This window comes from Tyto alba, unplaced genomic scaffold (genome assembly GCF_018691265.1).
Source record: "Tyto alba isolate M040663 unplaced genomic scaffold, T.alba_DEE_v4.0 Super-Scaffold_1000006, whole genome shotgun sequence".
NCBI lineage: Eukaryota > Metazoa > Chordata > Aves > Strigiformes > Tytonidae > Tyto > Tyto alba.
Genome location: NW_024881272.1, coordinates 18,039,614 through 18,049,860, shown reverse-complemented (window position 1 = coordinate 18,049,860; position 10,247 = coordinate 18,039,614). Strand labels below are relative to the sequence as shown.

At 47.7% G+C, this 10,247-nt stretch overlaps 1 protein-coding gene across 5 annotated transcripts in view; it reads left to right on the top strand.

Annotated features, from left to right (window-relative positions):
- The first annotated feature begins 7,349 nt into the window (after positions 1 to 7,349).
- LRRC8D (leucine rich repeat containing 8 VRAC subunit D) overlaps positions 7,350 to 10,247 on the top strand; it is a 54,844-nt gene continuing 51,946 nt past the window's right edge. For 2 of the 5 annotated variants that reach the window (XM_042808054.1, XM_033000607.2), the window contains exon 1: positions 7,350 to 7,601. The gene's annotated coding sequence lies outside the window, so the exon portion shown is untranslated. Of the gene's footprint in view, positions 7,607 to 7,631; positions 8,444 to 10,247 lie in introns of those variants that run through there. The other 3 variants (XM_033000610.2, XM_033000608.2, XM_033000609.2) reach the window with 2 other exon arrangements.

Genomic DNA, 10,247 nt, shown 5'->3' with positions numbered 1-10,247 from the left:
GTTGTCCCGGCTGCTCCCCCCACCCCAGAGCAGCCTTGTTCCTGCATGAGTTGCATCAGCCCTCCCTCCAAAGCAAGGCTCGGGGTGTCGCCTGGGTGACAGCCGTGTTTCGAAGTGCAGCTGCATCCGACAGCAGAGGGAGCTCTGGGAGACGGAGAAGAGCAAAGGCAGCCCGGCAGGAGCAGCCGGGGGCAGGAGGGAGCCGGGCGGGTTTGGCTGAGGTAACTGCAGGCAGCCCTGCTGCCCCAGGTAGGGAGCTTTTAAACAGCATGAAGGGATGAGTTAAAAAGGGGCCTGAGAGAGGGAGGAGTGGTTGAAAAGCAACCACCATGGCAACGAAATGCCAGGAGAACTGTAGGTATAAAAAGATACGAAAGAGGCAAGCAAAAGAAGTGTCTGGGTGCTCTTTCTCTTGCAAGATTTAAGACTTAGGCTAACTTCAGGCTGTCTGGTGCTAAATAGCTCTAAGAGGGAGGAGGGTATCTTAGTTACTCAGGGGGTGTTTTCTGTGTATTTAAATGTTACAAAGGTCTGGCTACAATTTTTTTTTAAATTTTTTTCCTGAGGAGAATGCTCCATGTTGAGCACTATTCTCAAGTCAAGTTCATTTAGAAAGTTTCAGTGACATTTTGAGAAACCCTAGTGCCATGAATTCACACCAGGATCAAAGCAAAGCGGTGAATATGCCTTTGTGGCTGTGTAAATGCATCCATTGGAAGCTGATGGCCACTTCTGCCACACATGGGATGACAGCAATACCAACCAGCCACATCACAGCGCCTACAAAGCCAGAGCATGGATAGGACTCTAGCCACAGCGATCTGAGCAGGAAAATAAATATCCCGGTCTTTCCATCCCTTGGTCCCCGTGGCTCTGGGTGCTGCACAAGAGTAGGCATGATTCATTCTATGGTCTCTGGGCAACCCAAGGGAAAACCGCCTGCTAATTTCAGTTTCTGATGTCAGAACATATAATTAATCTGACAAAGCAAAACGTTATTTTGGGTGAAGGCGTGATCAGACCACCCTTCTCCAGCTACCTCTTTCGTTATGGTGATAAAATAAGTTGAAGGTGTTTGGGGCTGGGGGAGTTATATGTTTAGTTGTTTTGTGGTGGCTATAGTGTTGGCGAGGAACTCACTGCTGTGTAATATATAAAAATATTGCCAGTGCTTTATCCAATTAATTTACACTCAAGGAAAACAAAGGAGACAGAATGATTTGGAGCTTACAGTAACATGCTTCCCTGCCACTGCACATATGTGCCATGCTCCTGCCTTGTATATGTTTTTGGAGCAGGAGATGAATCAGGTTTTAAATTAGTGTGCTGACTGCAATTGCAGCTGTGGATAGGAATCACAGGAATACTTGGGATCTTTAAGACGTCTCATGTTAAAGTAGAGTGGATAGTGTGATACTAAACTGACACTGGATATCTAATCATAGAAGCTTTAGGGACTGGAATACTTTGGTTTATTGTCATTGTATTTGAAAAAGTATTGGGAAGAGCATTTCAGAGGTGGAGTTATATCATGTTGTTGCTATGTTTTCCCTTGGGTAGAGTCTCTAGAATGGAGCGACTGATTTTGTCTGATCTATCATACGTACATACAACTAGCAGAAGCTGCTGCAGTTGAAGTGAAAAGATTAGCAATTTCAAGTAAAATCAACTTCTCTTAGTGCTGTGTTGTCAAGCCTGGGTTCTGTAGGCTCCTGGACACAAACACAGTAGCCCTGTTGCAGTTGTTGAGGTGGGAAAAGAGCTCCAAGTCCCTCTAGGTCCCTGATTAGGAATCCCCATTTTTAAATAAGCTTTTTCTACTCTCCTTCCACAGAACGACTGGTGGTTTCTTTGCTCCATGGGAAAATAGGAAGACAGAGAGAAGGTGCAGCATGTAGGAAATAAATTATGTATTATTCCCCTTCCCCTTTTTTTCTGCTCTTTTTGATCAGTCTTTCTCAACTGTGTGGATTTTTTGGCTTTTTTTTTTTTTTTTTTAATGCTCCAGCTGGGTGAGTCCTTAATCTTCAGCCATTTGAATGACTGGAGATCAGTCATTTGCAGGCTCTGAGCATTTTGGTCCTGCATATGTTCTTTCTTTTTCCTCCTGCTGCTTGGAAAGCTCTGCCCAGCTATGCACCTCATTATGCCCTTGTGGAGAAGCTATTTTAAGAAAACTTATTCTAAAGGAATAACAAAATCAGCAAGTTCTAACTATTGTAACTGTGAGATTGGGGAAGTAAAGGTTAAGTGCTAGCACAGGTAGAGCTAAGCACTCTGAAGGTAACTGGCTTGGCATTTCTTTAAAGACCACCATTTTCCTAGATCCAGGTAGGGCACTTAGGTTTTGTGTCATGCCATTTTCACACAGAGCCACAGCCATTTCACTCAGAAAGCCAATCGAGACTTGAAGAGTGAAAAAGGGTTTTCAGGCATGATTTGAAGAAGGAAATAACAGACTGAAATGTCCCAGGGTGAGGCAGGGAAATCATTCCAGTGAGCTGGGCTGGACAAACCATGACAGCTGAAAGCTTCATTTGATCTTACCCTGCTAATTCTGGTTATGACAGGTTTTTAATTCTTATTTCCTATTCAGCCTCCATGCTTAGCTTTTAGTATTTGTGGAAACAAGGATGAGCAGAAGAGATAGAGTTCATAGAAATATTAAAGTGCAAAATTAGGAAAATAGGAAGAGTTAAGGAGATGAAATGGACTAATTCAGCCACAGACTAAAACTCCCCCACCCAGCCCTCTGGCTCTAAAGATCTCAAGGTAGTCAGCAGCTCCATGGTGGTACCTGGCATGCTGCTGAGTTGGGATCTGAGTACGAAGATGCCATGTTACCAGGCACTACATTTGACTCTATCTCTGGTTGACCATGCAATTCACAACCTTATTCCTGCTTCTGCCAAATTAAAGCCCTGCGCAGGCAAGCAGCCAGGGTGAAGGGCAGGCAATGGTGTTTGCGAGCAGCACAGCTTCCTGCCTTCCTGCCATGACTCCCTTCTGTCTCAGATGATGCTGTGTGTTTTGTGAATTTATAGTCCTTTATTGATAACTACAGAATGAAACAGATTGGCCATCTGTTGGTATATCCACTGGATAGAAAGTGAAAACACATGAAAACTAGGTCTTCTGTGTAATCAGAAGCAGACAGGAAAAGTTATGTCATTCCTGCTGTCACCTGAAAAACTTTGCTGAGCTGCAGCATGACAACACACGATGCTTACCATGCACACCATCACGGCTGCTCCTCTTGTTGTTTCAAAATACAAAGGTACTTGCTAAGAATGAGACCTCATCCCCCAAATCTCCATTCTGTTTCTAGATGGTCACATGGCACATTGAGTGACTGGCTTTGTATTATTGCAAACGAAACAGAAGAACTGGTGAGTGCATTGTGGAGTTCTGGATGTAATTAGAAGGGGGAAGAAACTGGTTTTTATCTAAAATGGCTATTCTGACTTTGGAAGACAGAGAGACTCTTCCCTTTTTCAGCACAAATAAGAGGTAAGGAGGGAGTGACTTTTTCCAACCAGGAAGTTCAGAAGCTGGGAAAGAGTTGTGGCTCTGAATCTGAACAGGCTGGCTTGCAAGGCCTCCAAAGGTCACCATGCTTTTAATATAGAGGCTGCTGTGCCAGGTGTTTGAAGACAAGCATAATAGTGAAGTGTCTTCAGAAAAAGCGATAACACGGGTCTGAATAATTATTTAAGATGGAGTTATAAAGTAGCAAAGAAAGTTGGTTGGAAGGAATTAAAAAAACCTAAATTGATGGAATTATAAATGAACCTAGCATGGTAGGAATAAAGTTTTGTAATGCTTTTTAGAGTGGGAAAATATGCTGCTTTGGTTTCTTAGGTATCTTTGTGATTGTCAGTAAAACTGTAGCTAAAGGAGAATTGTCTGACATGATTTAGTTAGGCTTTCCAAAAGTTTTGACATTGTGTCCTGGACAGGGGGCACACTGAGCTGCAGCAGCCTTGCAGTGCAGAAGCGCAGCCCTTGGGTGACAGGTTTCCCTCTCCTCTCGTGAAGAGCGGAGCCCCGGAGCCCCTCACCCCTGGGCTGGCTCTCCATGCAACAGCCTCTCCGCAGCCAGCTGCGGGCACAAGCAAAGCAGGCCCTTGCCAGCATCATCTGACTGCAGGGCAATGAAACAGCTGCCAACATGTTGCCTAATTTTGCCTGGAAAGCCAGCTTCTCCACCCCACGGAAGCGCAGAGGTGGCACTAATGGCTGGGTGGGTGGCAAGTGGCAGATGAGGGCTGATAAGCGTGACTGCATCCCCAACCCCATCTTTCTCCCCACATGTCCTGGAGGATCACCACGGGCTGAACTGTTCAGCACTTAGAAACCCTTTTACTTGGGAATGGGTGGCCAGTATCCAAGTGAAGTGACTCATATGCATCCTCCTCCTTATTTAAACTGGAGTCTTCCCCTTCAAGCCTTGCCTGTTCCGTGAAGCCAAATCGCTGTGTCTCTGGAGGGGGGAAAGCCAGTTCCCTGCCCATATCTCCCTCCTGTGTTGCCATCTGCACTTCTTCACAAGTATCTACCTTATCTACCTCTTAATATTCCCCTTCATCTTAAATTTGCTTGGGAGAAAAAATTGTCAGCCCACTCAAATCCAGGACGGAAATATTTCCCAGTATGGATTTTCCTCACTGTTTTCCAAGGAACTGCTGACACTTGCTATTTTTGGCACCATCTCTTCCTTATGTTCACCTTCTGCTGGTGTCCCTCCTGCACCTGGCTCCCTTGGACTGAGCTTGGACACCCACTGGACAATGCCAAGCCAGCTATCTGACATGCACAGGATGGCCGTGTGAATGAAAGAAGGAAAGAACATATCAGGATAAATGGTTGTTTTTTCAACATGGCCAAAACCATAACTCTGTTGGAGGACCAATATTTTCTGAAAATTTGTAATGATGTGAGAATGGGGATAATGCTAAGGTTGAAAAATCTGACATCTTTTCTGTAGTCAAGGTTAGGGCATTTGAAACATTTAAACTAAAATGCAGTTGTAAAAACAAACAGGATGAATTTATCCTGTGAGGCATATGGCTGCATTGCTATTGCTTGTTAATGTAATCACTAATTCAGTCCTCTGAGCCACAGATCAAAATAACAATATTAATTTCAGTTGTAATGGGCCAACGTCAAAACTGCGCAAGTGGAAAGAAGCCATTTTTCCTCTACTGTCTCTGTTTTTCTGGCATCTCTTTTATCACATGAAGTAACTCGGAGATGGCTGAATTGCACTTCTGCTGAAACAACCCTGTAGGCTGTAGGAGGATAACAGAACAGCCGGGACATATATTTGCCCCAAACCGAGCTCTTTCAGGTTTTTAACTCACTTCCTCTCTATTTTATCCCACCTCAGCATGTCCCAGACAGCCAGAGCCAGAAACAGCGATCTAGAAAGAGCTGCCCAAAAGCATGAGGCTTGAGCCCAGAGGAGACTAAACCTGAGACAGTGGAAGAGGTCTCTGCTAGAGAAGTTTGAAAGGAAGGAATGTAGAGTTTGAAATTAAAGAAAATTTGAGTTACCTTTAAATACATATCACAACAAGGGAAAAAAAAAAAAAAAAAACAAAAAAAAAAAAAACCAAAAAAACCCAAACCAAACCAAGCAACCCAGCATATGTTCTGTAGGAGGTAAGTCTTTCACACTTGCATTTGCCCTGTCAGAAAGGGACTCTAATTGGATCTGGATCTACCCAGTTCCAGGTGTCTTCTGCCTCGGGTCCCCAGAGCTATTTGTTTGTTTTGCTGGTGTGCCTCAGCTTGGCAAGGTGTCTTGATTGCCAAGTGAATGTGGATTCAGCTAGCTCTGACCAGCTCTGGCATTTGAAAAAATCCTTTTTCTTCCGCTTGAATTTCTCTGCCAGCTGTCTGCGAGTCAGGATTTCCCCGCCAGCAGCTCTTGTTATTATCTGTTTTCACTTGCCTTGATGTTTACCAGATTGGACTGCTTTTATCTCTGTTAACCCTACATCACTGTGGAGCCTTGGTATTACACACTCTATGTGGCTTGGCCACTGGGTCAGAGCAGAAATAAACAGAGAATAAATTCACCTTACTGAGGAAACAGCGAGGTCTAAAATGCTGGCCAAAAATAACATAAGTGTTGATGATCTCAGGGAGGAAAGTAACTAAAAGGACAAGTGAAGGTATTAAAAATCAAAGCTTAAAATAATTGACAGCTCATTAGACTAAATCTGAACTCTGCTAAAATTCTCCACCAGATGAAAACTCTGGTATGAAAATAGTGCTGAACAGCTGAGAGCAGGACAAGCTGGCCTGATTTTCTCTGGTCTCAGAAGCTGAATTGCTGCTAAGAAGTGCTTTCATTTGTAGCCTTAGATACATCTTACAGTCATTTAGACTAGAAGGTCTGATTAAAAATGCATCTAAAAATATGAAGGGAGATTCTCAATCTTTAAAGGGCCACAAAGCTATTCTGAACAAGCACCAAAGGATCATTTCTCATCTCCTCGAGTTCCTTGAAATCATGAGGATGAAACAAAATTTGGAAGAAGATGAGACAGTATTTTTTTGGTTTTAATTCTGTTCTTGATCGAGTTCCATATAGCTTCAGAAGTAATAGGCTACATCCAGTTCTAGATAAAAATCCCCACAGGTCCAGTCACTTGTCGGGTCAGTGTTCAACAAAGACTTCAGGACATCGGTGCCCTTTCAGTTAAAGGAGGAGAAAAAAAAAAAAAAAACAAAAAAAACAACGGACTTTGGGCTGAAGATCGGGTTCGGTTCGTCTCCTTGCTCAGCGCGCTGTGTTCGGTCTCTGGAGCTGCGACCCGAACGGCCGCCACCCCCCACCCGAGTTAAGCTGCCTCTGACTTTCTGGTTCCCTCAAGGGCTCGAGACAGATGCAAGAAAACTAACTACTTCCAACACCACCACCCCCCCACCCCCGCGAACATTGTAATAATTAAACGACACAATTTGAACTTGTCGCTACTTTATTGACCTGACGTGCCCCGTTTCATTTACCCGCACAGACCGTTTGCCGCTCATGGCCACCGGCCGTTTCCCCCCGCCCCACTGCCGCGCCAAGGACCGCCCTGGCGCAGCGCCACAGCACAACCCCCGCAGCGGCGCCTCCCGCCCCAGCCTTAACAGCTGCTCCCGGTCCCCGGTCCCGGTCCCGGTCCCCGGTCCTGGTCCCGGCCCCGCCGCCGCGCCCCGAGCCCCCCGGGCCGGGCGGCGGCCCGCAGCACGGGCACCTGAGCGCGGCGGCTGCGCGGGGGGCGAGCGGGCGGGGCCGGCGCGGCCAGGCCCGGCCCTCACATGCGCGGCGCCGCGGGAGCCATTGGCCGCCGCCGGGCCGGCCCTCGCCGCCGGCAGCCGGTGCCGTCCGTGCGCCGAGCCATGCGGGTGCGCGCTGCAGGGCGCTGCTAGGAGCCGAGCCCGCCCTGCCCGGCCTCCCCTTCCCTCCTTCTCCGCATGGCAGCGCCGCGGGAGTAACGGCTGCGGAGACGGTCTGCGCCCCCCGCGGCACGCACGGCGCGGCCCGGCCCGGCCGGGCGGCTCTCGGGGCTCTCCCCGCCCCGGCCCGTGGGGCCGTCCCTGAGGTGAGGTGAGGCGAGCCGAGCCGCGGGGCTGGCGGGAGGCGGCCGGGGAGGGGGCGGCAGCACCGGTACCCCCCGCCTCTCCCTCCCTGCGCTTCCCGTCGCGCTTGCCTTCCCTGCTTTCCTTTATTCCGCTTTCAGAACGGCCTGGGTGGGTTTGCTTGCGTTGCGGTGTTCCGCGGGGGCACGGTCGCGGCTGTGGCTCGCCGCGGTGTGTTCGCCTCGGCGTGCCCGTCCACGCGGGACGTGCCGGCGTGTGCGGGGGCCGGGCGGCGGCGGTAGCGGGGCCAGCCCCGGCCGCAGGTCGGGGAGGACGGCGTGCTCCCGGGGAAGGCAGCTGGGAGAAGCGAGCCCCCTCCCGGGACTGGCGGCGGTCAGCCCGAGCGGGGACCGCCGGCTGCGTGGCTTTTGCACGGGGTCAACTGTGCTCGGTGTTGCACCGTACGCAGATTAAAGGGGCCCGAGCTAGTCAATAAAACACATCTTCAGGACCCAAATGGAGCCCTTGTCAGAGACTCATCGGTGTCTTTCCGACTCACGTCCCCTCCCTTCCCCCTGCTCCCCAGTACGTGGCAATACCAACTCCTGCTCTTTGAGGATCCCCAAGCCTGGCACAGCAGCTCCTCCGACTTGCAACCTCCATTTCCCCCTCGTCCCCGTTACAAGTGCTGCCACTGCTGTTAAACAAGCACAAATTCAGGCGCAGAAAAGCCTGTGACTTGCCCAGCATCCTTGAGGGAAGCTGGTCTGCGGTCAGCTGGGGGATGCAGGCTGTGCGTTTGCAGCATGCCAGCAGCCCGTGGCAGTTTCTCCTCTGGACGCTCCCAGTGTGTAAGAGCCATGAGGTAGGTTACTCAGACTTGAAAATGGAGGACGGCAGTGGTAACCAGCCTGTTGTTTGGTGGAGTAAGTCTCAGCGGTACTTCCTGTAATGGTGGTGCTGAAAGTGATGTTTCACTTGGCTTAGCTGCTGGTGCAGAGAGCAAAACATCTTCAGTACTAGCTCTGAGGTACCTGCTACTCATAAGCATTGTCAGTTACAGTGGGGTTTTTTGTTTGTTTGTTTTTTTAATTAAATAGTGTAGATAAGTATTTTGGTATTTTTTCAGCATTATGTCTGACAGCCGTGATAGGAAGAGATCACCTTGTCTGCCTCTGAAACCGAAGGTGGGGAATGGCTATGCCCCCTTGTTTGGGAGAAGGGGCTTTGGGATGTGAGAAATTTGCAGGAATGGCACTGAGATTTTGATCCCAGAGCTCTGAGCTATCAAAAAAGCACCCTCATCCCCGATGGAGTAGCTAAGTCCCTTTCTCTGTGTCTTCTTTTTTTTTTGGTGGGAGAGGAAACCCCCTTTCTTCAAACTTAAGGTGAGGATTGGTAGTATAGAAGGTTAGTGTTATTTGCTCTTGATTGCCATTTTAAATTAATTCACCAAGCCTTGCTCACAGGCCAGGATCCTGTTCATTCTTTGTGATTTACAAATCCCCTATAAACCTTTTATTGTTAGTTGAAACTGATCTATGAGTTCTCAATCTAGGAATATGATACTGTGGCTATATTTTTCTGTGCTGTACACCATTTTCTCCTATGTTTCTGAGCAAGCATTGCCTTTACAGTAAACTCATTTGGTGCTTTGCCTGTGTCTTGCTTAGTTGGAAAAACAGTTGCCTGTTACGTCTACTCTATCTGTTTTCTTGCACATAATAGGCAAGGAATATTTAAATAGATAATGTTACTTGCAATCGAGATTACTTTGATAAAGATCCAAAGTTTATAAAGGCTACATAAGGTAATATAGGGAAGGAAAGCATTAAGCAGTAATTTATTTTGTAAGATCCAGATTTGCACAATAGGTATCTGTACCAGTCCTGACATACGGGGGGGGACGACAGTAATCTGTCCAGTGTGTTCAGACCTGGAGGAGGAATTCTAAAGCAGCAGCACTGGTAACAGAGAAAGTCTGTGTGCTGCTGTCACAGGAAGGTAATTATTAATAGGAATAAACCTGTATTATAACAATGCAAAGAGAGCAAAAGCACTTAGGTGCTTGCTGTGGAAAGATTAACTAGTGTACATTGCACTAACACATAGCTGCACATGTGAAATACAGTTCTTGTATTCCAGTTATTTCTTAGCCCTGTGTTCCGGTCGCCTCAGAGAAGCTTCTTTCTCTTCTGTAGCAGTAGGCAGGTGCTGGTACGGAGATATCACAACTGTACATCCTGTGTATGGGTAGCTTTCTTGACTGCGTGCCTGGAGAGTAAGAAAAAGGCTTAATGCTGTTGGTGATATACTTGCAATAGGTCCTGCCAGTGACAGGAGGACAAGAAAATAAATGCCAGTGGAGAAGAGGGTACATACGTGCCTGTGGTCAAAAGTGTTTGTGACCATGTGTGTTGTGTCTTGGTGCTGTTTTATAAGAAGTGACTGTACTGAAATTTCCCACGTTGAAGTTAGTTCTTTAAATTTCTCCAGGTCTTTCTGTTCCTTCCATTCAAAGCCTGCTGAAGCCAGTGGGAGTAAGTGGATTTTGAATCAGGTTCTGTACCACTCGTTGGGTTTCTTTTCTCCTCTGTGTTCTCTGATGGCACCGGCTGCTGTGTCAGTTCCTCCTCTTGCAGTGCACGGGTGGGCTGGCTTGGGGTGGC